The 14297-nt window shown below is 43.6% G+C and overlaps 1 non-coding gene across 1 annotated transcript; it reads right to left on the reverse strand.

Moving 5' to 3' along the window:
• Nucleotides 1-2139: 2139 nt before the first annotated feature.
• TRNAG-CCC (transfer RNA glycine (anticodon CCC)) lies at nucleotides 2140-2212 on the reverse strand. The gene has a single exon. It is a non-coding gene; the product is annotated as a tRNA-Gly (tRNA).
• Nucleotides 2213-14297: the final 12085 nt, after the last annotated feature.

Consider the following 14297-nt stretch of genomic DNA (forward strand, 5'->3'; position numbering starts at 1 on the left):
AAAAATCAAGGCCAGTTGCTCAGTCACATGGGATCTCTTCAAAGAGGTCGCATGGAACCACTGTGTCTTGGAATAGTCCATAGTAAGGAAGAAGAGTGAGGAATTTATCTGTCAGCAATTTTTCATTGCCTACTCTCAAGGTTGCCAGCAGGGTCTTAACAGTCTGCACTTTGGAATTGTGTTAACTCCTTCCACTGGGCCGTTGCTGGGGAAGCCAGAGCCTTCATAAGTCCAGTTGGGTCAGACACGAGTGCCAAAGCTTCGGGTGTTCCTACTGCAGCAGGCTTAATTGAGTTCACGCCAAAGACTAGCTCTTGCCTCCTGATTATGCTAAGGCAGCCGGTAACGATTGGAGATGAGGCAAGAATATTGACTGCTGAGAGACATTGGCACTGAATCTGATACAGTTAAAGGAAAGACTTTGGCATTTACTTAGAATGAGATGGAAAGCTATTGGAGGGATTTGAGCAGAGGAGTGATATATCTGAAAAGCTTTAACAGGATCACTCTGGTTGCCCAGGAGGGCAGGGACAGAAGCAAGGGGACCAGTTAGGAGTCAACTGCAACAATCCAGATGTATCCATCAGGGTTCTAACAAAGAAGCAGAACCATTAGGAGTGGTAAGAATAAGGGATTTATTATATGTACTTGATGACATGCAATTATGGGTGCTGGTTACACAGTTTATGTACAGCTGTTGTCCGTGCATCTGATGTTGGGCTAGCAGTCAGCAGGGAAGTCCTAAATGATGGGTGCTCTGAAAGATGGACATGAAGTGGTGGAGGGCAAAGTCAGACTGGCACCCATGAAGATGAACTGGAATCTCTGAAGACAAATTTGACCCTGCCCCCATTTCTCTCTCCCCGCCTCTAAGCCTCCAGTTTTGATGATGACTGGCAAGAGAAGCTGGTGCCCTTTGTCAACACACACCCACCCTGCAACTGGAGAAGCTGAAGGCGGAGATTGGGGCGGGGTGGCGGTGCTGGAGGAGCTATGGCCCAGCTGCAGCCTTACACCGACAAGGGGAGCCAGCAGATGAGTGAAAATACACGAGCTGCAGCTGCACTTGACCCTGTACAAGTCTTCCAAGCGTAAGCATGGCTACAGCTTCATTTCCACCTTCTGAATCCTGCCTAAACCTCCCTCTGTGGCCCATTCTCACCCAACACTACACAAGAAAAGGAACTCTGGGAAACATAGTTCCAGCTTAGTTGACATAATACAAAGCACACCCCACCAGATGAGACATTGAGATGGCTTGGGCCAGAGTATTGGCAACAGGGGTATGAGAAGTGCTTGAATTCTGGAAGTATCCTGACTATCCATCACAATCTTGGCTTGTATCAGAGCTTGGACGGTAAGTTCTGATACAAGAGTAGTCATGTCACCTTTAGTTTAATAAGGGGGAGGCAAACAGGCCCACCATTCACTTCTGCAGGGCCTGGGACAATGGTATCAATGGAAGCTCACCTACCAGATGTCTGAATATTTAAAAACTCTAAATCAAGACAAACATCTATTATTTAAGGTATATTCTATCTTTATACCTTAACAAAAGCTTCATAATGACAAAATGAAAAATATGTATAGAAACCTATGGTTTTTATATGACTGAAAGTCTATTAAAATGACAATATAATTATCATAGTACATATCTGGGTGTTCTATTGATGGAAATACTTGGATGAAGAATAAGAAAATATGTACACACAATAAATTATTATGTATTTATTTCATATAAGAAAGCAAAAAAAGGAGGCTGGTCTGGGACTCACAGCTAGGTCATGATATTAAACATAAATGACCGCATAGACTACAAGTCTCAGACAAGATTACTCTCAGACTGTGATAAAATGAGACAAAACAAGGCCACTTTATATTTTGTCTAAGCATAGACAACAAGATCACTGTGCCACCCACAAAATATCAAACAACCCCCCCATAGCTAAAATGAGTGACTGCTACTTCTTACCAATTAGTTTTACCCTTGTGCTAGTCTCCTCCTTCTATAGATTAAATTTATATCCCCAATCATAGCATTGCCCTTGCTTTCTTTTTTCTTTTCTTTTCTTTTTTTTTTTTTTTTAATATTTATTTATTTGGCTGCACCAGGTCTTAGTTGCAGCATGCAGGATCTAGTTCCCTGACCAGGGATCGAACCTGGGCTCCCTGCATTGGGAGCACAGAGTCCTAGCCACTGGACCACCAGGGAAGTTCCCACCCTTGCTTTCTGTCATCCAATCTAAGCAGTCCCTCACTTTCTCAGACCTTCCCTCAAGTCATTCAACCCTAGCCCAGATCCTATAATAGGTTCTTCCTAACACCCTCTGAGACATCCCATGATTCCCAATGGTGTATATTCTCTCTCACTGCTGGGAGTTATAAATCCAACTCGTTTAACTACAAGTGTGTTTCTGCTGGTCTTTGGCTGAAGGGTAACGATGCACCTACAATGTATTTTTCTTAATTTTGTTTCAGCAAAATTACTAATATTTTTTCATAATCAAAAATTTCAGGGACTTCCCTGGTGGTGCAGGGGTTAAGAATCTGCCTGCCAATGCAGGCGATGGGTTGGATTCCTGGTCAGGGAAGATCCCACATGCTGTGGAGCAACTAAGCATGTGTGGCACAACTACTAAGCCTGCGCTCTAGAGCCCAAGAGCCACAACTACTGAGCCCGTGTGCCTAGAGCCCGTGCTCCACAATAAGAGAAGCTGCCACACTGAGAAGCCTGCTCAACACAACTAGAGAAAGCCCACACACAGGAATGAAGACCCAGAGCAGCCAAAAAAAAATTTTTTTTTTCCCGCATAATTTGTATTCTTTTGACAGCACTGGAAAGCTATAAGCTGTGGGCCAAATCAGGCCTGGTGCCTTTTTGTAAATAAAGTTTTATTGGAACACAGCCGCATTAATTCATTTATGTGTTGTCTATGGCTGCTTTCATGTTTTCATGCTACAATGCCAGAGTAGTTATGACAGAGACCAAAACGGGGACCAACAAAGCCTAAAATATTTAGTATCTCTCCATTTACAGAAAAGTTTACCAACCTCTGATCTAAAGAATTAAAAATAAAATATAATTGTTTTCAGAATCCACAAAATTTTAATATATTTTCATCAAAAAATTAATTAGAAATAAATATGAAAATTAAAAATTATATATTTAAAAATTTAAAAAATAACTCCAAAAGATTTAAATCATCTGTTACAAGTAAAAAAGCAAGCTATACATATTAATATAAAATTTTAAATCAAAATTTAGAGCTGATATATTTTGTTTTGGTAAATTTTATCAAATCTTATTTTTTTAAATAAAACTTTCTGTCATTTTAGTGTTCAATATCTATCTAAATGCTATAGAAAGATTTGTACTACGCTTCACATATGATGTATGCTTCACATACATACCCAGATGAGTAAAAATTGTTTAATTGGAAAACATCCCTTTGCTGCCACGTGCAGTTGTGAGTACTAAGGTAATTTATGAGTACCTCTCATTTGGGGTTGAAACTGGAAGAGAAGCAAGAAAATGGACACTGGGCGCTACTGGCAAATGAAGCTTCGTCATGCAAGGCTATTTTTTAAAGTTTTTTTAAAATTAATTAATTTATTTATTGGCTGCTTTGGGCTACTCTTTGTTGGGGTGCGTGCGCTTCTCATTGCGGTGGCTTCTCTCATTGCAGAGCACAGGCTCTAGGCTCGCAGGCTTCAGTAGTTGCAGCACGTGGGCTCAGAGGTTGTGGCTTGAGAGCTCTAGAGCACAGTCTCAGTAGTTTTGGCACAGGGGTTTAGTTGCTCCGAGGCATGTGGGATCTTCCTGGCCCAGAGGTTGAACCTGTCTCCCCTGCATCGGCAGGCAGGTTCTTCACCACTGCGCCACCAGGGAAGCCCTCATGCAAGGATTTATTACTACTTTCATGCTATCAGAGAGGAAGGATTTGGCAAGTTAACCAGTTTGTTGTTTCTCTGACCTGTGCCAGTGCTGAGCTTCAGATCCTGAGAGTCAGAGGCACTCTTGTGTTCTTTATTTGTTGTGTGTTTGTGACATGCAGGGTCCCCTAAAACACAGGGCCTAGGTGTAAGGATGGTTGTAGCAGTGAAGGCTCAGATACTGAGGGACATTTCCAAAGTAATTATCTGTCTTTTTGGTTTCTGTGTTTGGATAACAGGAGTTCAGATTGTGAGGGGTACCTAGCCTTTGCTGACAGACCAGATGTGAGATATGAGAGAGAGAGGAGTCAAGGATAACACCAAGATTTTTGACCCAAACAATTAGAAAAATGGAACTGTTGTTAACTGAAAGGGGGAGGACTCCAAGGACTTTACACTTTTCCTGCCAGTTAAACTTCACAAGAACTAGCCCCAATCATGCAGACAGTGGAAAAAATCTGGGTGCCTGGATGATAACAGGGGGCACAGCCACCAGATGACATAGTCCTTAGGCCATGATGGTCTTAGTCAGTTCAGGCTGCTACAGCAGAAGACCGTAGACTGCGTGGCTAATCAACAAGGGAAATTTATGAGGACTTCCCTGGTGCTCTAATGGGTAAGACTCCGTGCTCCCAATACAGGGGGCCCAGGTTCGATCCCTGGTCGAGGAGCTAGATCCTGCATGCATGCCGCAATGAAGAGTCCGCATGCTGTAACTAAGACCCGGTGCAGCCTAAATAAGTATTAAAAAAAAAAAACCCAGACATTTATTTCTCACAGTTCTGTAGACTGGGAAGTCCAAGAGCAAGGTGCTGCTGGAGTCAGTGTCTGATGAAAACACCTGTTTCCTGGTTGCTGTCTTCTGTGTCCTCTCATGGTGCAGGGAGCTCTCAAGGGCCTCTTTTGTAAGGGCACTAATCCCATTCGTGAGGGCTTAGCCCTCTTGACCTAATCACCTCTCAAAGGCTCCACTTCCAAACATTATCACATTCTGGATGAGGTTTCAACATATGAATTTTGGGAGGATATATTCAGCCCATTGCAATTATATAAGAGAAAAGGAAACTTCTATTCTGTTCAGGCCACTAAGTAATTGTTCATTCTCTTTGTAACAGCAGCCTAGCCTTACCCTAGGTCCCCACACCCAGTCCAGTCTGGGAGCCGTAGAGAAGGGATGGTTGAAAGATATGACTCCTCACGCTTGAGGGTGGCACAGGGAGCAGTAGAACATTTCTCCAGTGGCCTTGAGCAGAGTAGATGTGGCACATATTGCTGGCAGACATGAAGAGCGGGACACAGCAGCAAGCCACATGGCCAGATGACTTCACACCAGGTAGGAAGGAAGATGTCAGTAAGGACAGAAGACAAAGACTAGATTCTCCTACCGTGATTCTTTCCACCTGTGTTTGGGGTTCAGCAGAGTCCTAGAACTTAGATGCAGACCCTGGGGAATGTATGAGGAAAATTCTAAATTATTCCTCCTGCTATGCCCATGGGCAACTTTCAACTTCTATACTGGGTCCCACCCCCTACTTACCTACTCAGAGACTTTGTTCCTGCAAATTTCCCCTCCTTCTCCTATATCATTGCCCCTTTACTGTAATTACTGCCCATTTGAGAAAAAAGGCAAAACTTCCCTTGACCCTCTGGTCTCCCTTCAATTATTAAAAAAAATTTTTTTTTATTTTTCATTTTTGGCTGCATTGGGTCTTCATAGCTGCATGTGGGCTTTCTCTAGTTGTGGCAAGCGGAGGTTATTCTTCTTTGCGGTGCACAGGCTTCTCAGTGCGGTAGCTTCTCTTGTTGCAGAGCATGGGCCCTAGAGCTCGAGGGCTTCAGTACTTGCAGTACATGCGCTCAGTAGCTGTGGCTTGAAGGCTCTAGAGCGCAGGCTCAGTAGTTGTGCTCACAGGCCTAGTTGCTCCGCGGCACATGGGATCTTCCCGGACCAGGGATCGAACCTGTGTCTCCTGCATTGGCAGGTGGATTCTTAACCACTGTGCCATCAGGGAAGTCCCCCCCTTCAATTATTATCCTATTTTTGTTTTCCACTTTGTCTACATACTTCTCTATACTCCCTGACTCCACTGCCTCACTTTCCATTCTCTCTCTTTCTCCTTTTCTCCCCCTATTGTCTTTAACCCATTCCAAGCAATCTTTTCTTCCTGCCAACCCAGTGAAACCTGGTCATGTCAGGGTCACCAAACACCCTTTACCACAGGTGATCACTTCTTTCTGGCAGCCTCTTCTATGCTTGGCTTCTGAGACTCAAAACTCTCCTGGTTTTCTTCCTCCCTCACTGGCTGTACCTTCCAGTCTCATTTGCTTATTACCACTCCCTCCTCCCTTCACCCCATCCTCAGTTCCCAATCTCCTATGGTTTGGAGCATCAGGCCTGTCTTTGGAACTTTTTCTTCACTCTTCCCAGATGATCTCACAGCGTTTGAAACCAGCTACATGTTCATGACTTCCAACTTACATGTGCAGCCCTGGCTGATACGCTGCAACCCAGGTTTGTATTTCTAGCTGCCTCTTCATCTTACAATCATCTCAAAATTATCATAGCCAAAACGGAAACTTTGATTTTCCCTTCCAAATTAGCACCTCCACTACTCTTCCCATCTCAGTAAATGCCGTCAATTTCGCCCAGTTGCTCAAGCCAAAGACATAGGACACATATCCCTCATGCCTCTCTATCGCTCACACCAGTGTCCAGGCCCTTGGCTGGGCATTTAAGTTCTAGTCTCAGAACTTATCCCATCTTCACGATCTTGAATTTGGTAATAGTTTCTTTAGTGTCACAACAAAAGCATGGGCAACAAGAGAAAAAGAGTAGATAAATTGGGTGTCACCAAAATTAAAAATTTTTATGCATCAAAAAACGTTATCCTATTAGCCATAAAAAAGAACAAAATAATGCCATTTGCAGCAACATGGATGGACCTAGAGATTATCATATTAAGTGAAGTAAGTCAGAGAGAGAGACAAATATCATATATCACTTATATGTGGAATCTAAAAAAAATGGTACAAATGAACTTATTTACAAAACAGAAATAGACTCACAGACATAGAAAACAAACTTATGGTTACCAAAGGGGAAAGCTGGTGGGAGGGATAAATTAGGAGTTTGGGATTAACATATACACACTACTATATGTAAAATAAACAACAATGACCTACTGTATCACACAAGGGACTATACTCAATATCTTGTAATAACTTATAATGGAAAAAATCTGAAAAAGAATATATATATACATATATTATACATGTATAACTGAATAACTTTGCTGTACACTTGAAACTAACAGAACATTATAAATTAACAATACTTCAATTTTTAAAATTTTCTTAAAAAGACACTCTCCAGAGAGCAACCTAAATGCCCATCAACAGATGAATGGATAAAGAAGATGTGGCACATATATACAATGGAATATTACTCAGCCATAAAAAGGAATCAAATGGAGCTATATGCCATGAGGTGGATTGACCTAGAGACTGTCATACAGAGTGAAGTAAGCCAGAAAGAGAAAAACAAATACCATATGCTAACTCATATATATGGAATCTTAAAAAATGGTACTGATGAACCCAGTGACAGGTTAAGAATAAAGATGCAGATGCAGAGAATGGACTGGAGGACACAGGGTTGGGGTGGGTGCGAAGGGGAAGCTGGGACGAGTGAGAGAGTAGCATAGACATATATACACTACCAACTGTAAAATAGATAGCTAGTGGGAAGTTGCTGTATAACAAAGGGAGATCAATTCAAAGATGAGTGATGCCTTAGAGGGCCAGGACAGGGAGGGTGGGAGGGAGTTGCGGGAGGGAGGGGACATGGGGATATATGTATAAATTACAGCTGATTCACTTTGGTATACCTCAAAAAAAAAAAAAAAAAAAGACACTATCCAGAGAGTGAAAAGACAAACCACAGAATGGGAGAAAATATTTGCAGATTATACATACAGTAAGGGATTAATATCCAGAATATACAAAGAACTGCTACAACTCAACAACAAAAAACCCAATTTAAAACTGGGCAAAGGATCTGAACAGACATTTTTCCAAAGAAGATGTACCAATGACAAATAAGCACATGAAAAGATGCCCATCATTAATCATTAGGGAAATACAAATCAAAACCACAATGAAAAGACCTCTTCAGACCCACCAGAATGACTATCATAAAGAAAAATAATAGGAAATAAGTGTTGGCAAGGATGTGGGGAAGTTGGAACCCTTATTCATTGCTAGTGGGAACGTGCAATGGTGTAGTTGTACATTTGGAAAACAGTTTGGAGCTTCCTCAAAAAGTTAAACATAGAATTGCCATATGATCCAGCAATTCTACTCCTAGGTATATACCCCCAAAAACTGAAAGCAAGGACTCAAACAGATACTGGAACGTTCATATTCATAGCAGCATTACTCACAGTAGCCAAAAGGTGGACGAAACCCAAATGCCCAACGATAGATGAAAGGATAAACAAAATGTGATATATACTATGGAATATTACTCAGCCATAAAAAGTAATGAGGTTCTGAAGCATTCTGCAATATGGATGAACCTTGAAAATAAGCCAGACACAAAAGGACAAATTTGTATGATTCAACTTATGTGAGATATCTGGCATAGGCAAATTCATGCAGACAGAGAGCAGAATAAAGGTTACTGGGGGCTAGTGAGAGGGGGAATTGGGGAATTATTGCTTAATGGCTACAGAGTTTCTGTTTGGGATGATGAAAATGTTTTGGGTATAAATATATAGATGGGTGAATATAAATAGTCATGACAATTGCATAACATTGTGAATGTACTTAATACCACTGAATTACAGATCTAAAACTGGTTAAACTGGCAAATTATACATATTTTACCACAATAAAAGAAATGAAAAAAAACTTACCCCAAATCTGGCCATCTTTCACCATCTCTACCTTTTTCTCCTGAGTCCCAGTCATCATCACCTCTGGTCATCTAACTGGTCTCTCTGCTGCCATTCTCATCTCAGATTAGCTAGAGTGATCTTTTAAAATGTAAATCAGATTCCACCCTCTGCAGTTCAAAACCTTCCAATGACTTCCCATAACCCTTGGACAACATCCAAAGGCCTTACCATGGCCCATAGAACCCTAGAGGATTTGGCTGCCAGCTGCCTCTCTGTCTTCTACCGTTCGCCCTTTCACTGGTCTTATTGTTACTCGGACATGCACAGCGCTCCTAGCCTCAAGCCCTTTGCACTCGCTGTTCTCTCCTGGATTTCTTTCCCCCAGATCTTCACACGGTTGACACCTTCGCTTCATGTAGGTGCCTGCTCATGTGCCACCTCCTCAGGGAAGCCTTCCTGACCATTCTATCTAAAATAGAGCCCCTCCCATCATTCTCCGTCCCTTTCCTCTGCTTTGTTTTTAATCTGAGCACTTCTCTTCATTTGGAATTATATTATACATTTGTTTACTTGTATATTGTCTGTTTCTCCCATCTCTGGAATGGAAGCTTCACGAGAGCAGGGACTTGGTCATATTCGTTGCTGTCCTTCCAAGGTCTAGCACTAGACACTAGATAACTAGATGTGCAATGCCTGTTTATTGGATAAATAATATAGAAATTAAATTCAATTATGTGTCAATTACATCTCAATAAAGCTGGGGAAATAATTAACTTTTTAAAAAAGAAATTAGGGCTTCCTTGCTGGCGCAGTGGTTAAGAATCCGCCTGCCAATGCAGGGGACACGGGTTCAAGCCCTGGGCTGGGAAGATCCCACATGCCGCAGAGCAACGAAGCCTGTGCTCCAAAACTACTGAGCCTGTGCTCTAGAGCCCGTGAGCCACAACTGTTGATCCTACATGCCACAATTACTGAAGCCTGCATTCCTAGAGCCCGTGCTCCACAAGTGAAGCCACCGCAAGAAGCCATCACAACAAAGAGTAGCCCCCGCTCACTGCAACTAGAGAAAGCCCGTGTGCAGCAGTGAAGACCCAACACAGCCAATAGATAGATAGATAGATAGATAGATAGATAAATTTATTTAAAAAATAAATACATAAAAAAGAAATTAAATTCAGGCCTTCCCTGGTGGTGCAGTGGTTAAGAATCCACCTGCCAGTGCAGGGAACATAGGTTTGATCCCTGCTCTGGGAAGATCCCATGTGCAACTAAGCCTGTGCGCCACAACTACTGAGCCTACGTGCTCTCGGACCCCTTGTGCTGCAATAATGAAGCCCTTGTGCCTAGAGCCCATGCTCCACAACAAAGAGTAGCCCCTATTCACCATAACTAGAGAAAGCCAGGGCGTAGCAACTAAGACCCAACGCAGACAAAAAAAAAAAAATTAAATTCACGTTTTAAAAAAGTTTTATTTCTGAGTTTGTGGATAAAGAATTTACACCTGCCAATAGAAGCTAGTTTCAATTTTTTATCAACTTCCCCTCTTCTGTCCTGGACCCACACCATCCTCCACAATATGAAGATTTTTCTGGAGATTGTGAATAGGAGGCAAGCAGTGACACCCTGGGAGAGCTGACCCCGTTGAAGCTAAGTGTCCTCTCTCTGTACTTCCACGATACTCTAAGCACAGCACAGTCACCCATTATTCTGTCCATGGTTATCCCCTGCCCCCCCCCCCACCTTTTCTTTTGCTACTATGAACAATTGTGCTAGAAATATTCTCTTTTCCCACTGTTCCCACAGGGACACACCCAAATGCTGCTGCCAGAGACACATGGAGGGGGACTCGATAAAGGGAAGAAAGGATAAGGTTTGACAGGCTAGACATTCAGCAAACACAGGTGTGTGTCCAGATCAGCTCAGGAAACATCAGTCACTGTCCTCACTTTAGTCTCCCAATAGCCAATGATACTGCTGACTGATGTCTTCGCTTCTGTGAAACCACTCTCCTCTCTGAACTCTCTTGCTAATGGCTCCTTTGCAGGCATCTCCTCCTGACCAGACCTCTGTTGGATGCACTTTCTCTTGACTCAGGAAGGGGCACTGCTATTTTCTCTCTCTGGGCTTCCAAGGTAATATCATCCAGTCTCAGGGCATATACGCTGATCATTTCCCCCCAAACTCTCTTTATCCGAGACCTCTCCTCTAAAAAATATACAGACTATAGCCGCTGCCTACATAAGGTCTCCCTCTGGAGGTCCCACGGGCGTTTAGAATTTACTGTCAAAAGTAAAACTCCTGGGAATTCCCTGGTGGTCCAGTGGTTAGGACTTCGAGCTTCCACTGTCAGGGGCCTCGGTTCGATCCCTGGTCAGGGAACGAAGATTCCACAAGCCACATGGCGCAGCCGCAAAAAAGAAAAACAAGACTCCTGGTTTTGTCTCTGAAATAAAACAAAACTCTTGGTTTTGTTTCTGTCCTTATAGTCTTCCCTTTTGCTGAAAATACCATCATCCACACACAGCTGGGCACATAGACCATAATTTCTTCCTTCCCCTCACCACCTCCTAAATCCAATCCACTCCTAAGTTCTGTTGACTCTGTCTTCAAAATATATCCTGACCCTCTTCACTTCTCTCTACTGCAAACCTGTCATCATCACCTCTTACCTAGATGACTGCGGTAGCCTCCTCAGTGATTTCTGTGCATTTACACTGGCCCCCTACAGTCTATGCTTCTCACAGCAGCCAGGTAAATCTTTAAAAAATATAAATCTGTCACTTGTCTGCTTAAAAGGTGCCTATGGCTTCTTTCCCGTTATACTTCATATGTTGTACTTTGAAAAAAATCATATCTGTTACCAGGGTCTACAGGCTTTACACATCTGGTCCCTGCTGACTCCTGCCGCCCTCTCTACTTGCCCTCTGTCCAACCAAGCCCCAGCTATTCTGGCCTCTCCTCCATTTCTTGAAAATGCCAAGCAAAATTCCACCTCAAGGTCATCACCTTTCTCTCTGCCCAGAACATTTTTTGCTAAATCACATGTCTAAGTCCTTCTCAACCTTCAGGCCTTGGCATCTCCTCAGAAAAATTTTCCCTGACCTTCTCTCTACCCAAGTGACTCCCCCTACCTTCTCCCCATCCCAACTTTGTTCTTTATTCCTGCAGCATGTTTTTTCATTCATAGTCCTTGCTATTTACCTGTCTTTGCCACTAGACTGTTGGTTTCAGAAGGGCAGGGATCACATCTGTTTTACACACCAATGTAGCCCCCAGAGCCTGGCACATAGTAAATACGTAAATATTTGTTGAAGGAATGGGTTAATTAGCCCTGTGTGGGTAAATAGGATACAGAGGACCCAGATACGGTTTTTCTGTTCCATAATGCCATAATCTGATGGATGAAAAACAAGTAAATAGGTAATTGCAAAACTGGTAAATAATATAGTGGAGACCAGAACTGGTGGCGGTAGAAACATAGAGAGGCCCATACCCCAGTGTGGAGTACGTGTATGAGCAGAGAGGAGGCTGTGTTTATATGATCCATGGCACCAGCATCTGCCTAGAAGAAATTCAGTTTCTTCTAATAACATTTACCTGGAGTACCAAGTTCCACGTACTGTTTCTTGTTTGTTTGCTTTTAATATGCCCAAAGTCATACAGCTTCTAATTGGCTGAGCTGGGATTCAAAGCCAGCCAGTCTGGCTCTCAAACCTGCATCCTTTTACATTTTTTAAAAAATTAAATTAAATTAAATTTTATTTATTCATTTATTTTTGGCTGAACCACGTAGCGGCTTGCAAGATGTTGGTTCCCCAACCAGGGATCAAATCCATGCCCTGTGCAGTGGAAGCACAGAGTCCAAACCACTGGACCTCCAGGGAATTCCCTGCATCCTTTTTTTAAAAAAAAATAACTTGAGGTGAAATTCACATAATATAAAATTAATCATTTTAAAGTGAACAATTCAGTAGCAGTTAGTACATTCACAATGTTGTGCAGCCACCACCTCTACCTAGTTCTGAAACATTCCCATCATTCCAAAGTAAAACCCCTTAGCCATGAAGCAGTTTTCCATTACCCTCTATGTACTGTTTTTGATCCCCACAACGACCCAATTGTACAACTGAGGAAAGTGAGGCTCTGAGAAATTCAGCTATAGTGAGAAGTTCAGAAGTTCAAGGTTTCATAGCTAGTAGATGTGGAGCAGTGATTTTGAATCTTAGTTTTCTGACTCCAGAGTCTAAATCTTTGATTAATACACATCTTTGGGCAAACTCACAAGTAGGGGGCTGGATTTAGGTATCAAAGAGAGTAAATTGGGGGGGGGAACGGATTTACAAGGCATAAATGCGCCCTCAGTTGTTAAAAAACGCACGTTGAGGTAAAACTGCAATTAGTAACACTCTGGCAGTTGGCAGAGTCAAAAGTAATGTAAGCCCAAGAGCAGTTATAGGGCAGAGACCTGAAAAGGTCAGCACTGCAGGAAGCTTTGCCAAAGCCTCAAGAACAAGAAGTTTGTATTTCCTTGGACAGCGCTTAGATGCACCAGGATGGGAGCTGAAAAGAGGGAGAGTAGCTGGGAGGGTGTGGCTTGCCTTCCGGTGGCCAGACCTACCCAGGAAAACTAGGAGGTTGTTTGAGAGAGAAGCTGAGGGTGCAACTGGATTAGACACAGTAGGAAGCAGGACTCAGGCCAACTGCATCCTACTCGGAGGGGGGGCCTCCAGGGCACGAGGACTCTCAGGGGTGGAGAGCCTTGACTTAGTATTCGTCTTCTCCTTCCTGGTGGGGCTGTCATCACTCCAGCAGCCCTCTTCCACAAAATATGGGTGCTCTCTCTGGGGCTTCTCTCTTTCTCTCTGGAGGTCAGGGACCCTAGAGGTCCCTCTTTTTTTAGGGATCTCAGACAGAGGGCATCCAAGTTGCTTCTCATGTTTCCTCACCTCCCTCGAGTGAGAGGGTTGGGTGGGCCCCTCCTACCCCGATGTTGGAGGCGTTTTCTCATAAGCCCCCCATCTTTTTCAGCCTCGGGGAGGTGGCCGAGTTCTAGTTCAACAATGCACCTCCCTCTACTCAACCCGCTCCCAGAGGGCAACTCCATGGAAACCAAAGCATCACAACTCACTGCAGGTATCGCGAGAAGCGAGGTTGCGCCAGTGGCAGAGAGAGGCGGAGCCGAGGGCGGGAACAGAGAGCGAAGTGGGAGGAGTCTAGGCGCTTCCGAGGTCCCGGGCGGGAGACCTTCTCTCCCAGCGGCGCCCCCGCGTGACTGCGCTTTACATAATCGAGGCCGCGCGCGTCATAAGTGGCGTACTCCAGTTCAGACCGAATCAGAGTCGTAACAAGCTCCGTGTTCCGCCCCTTCCTCCTTGATAGACGTCGAAATGAACCAGTGAACGGGCGGCCAGCACCGCCGTGCCCGCCCTGGTCCGCCCGCACCCGAGGACCCGCCCGCCAGCCTGC

Source organism: Hippopotamus amphibius, chromosome 1 (genome assembly GCF_030028045.1).
Source record: "Hippopotamus amphibius kiboko isolate mHipAmp2 chromosome 1, mHipAmp2.hap2, whole genome shotgun sequence".
NCBI lineage: Eukaryota > Metazoa > Chordata > Mammalia > Artiodactyla > Hippopotamidae > Hippopotamus > Hippopotamus amphibius.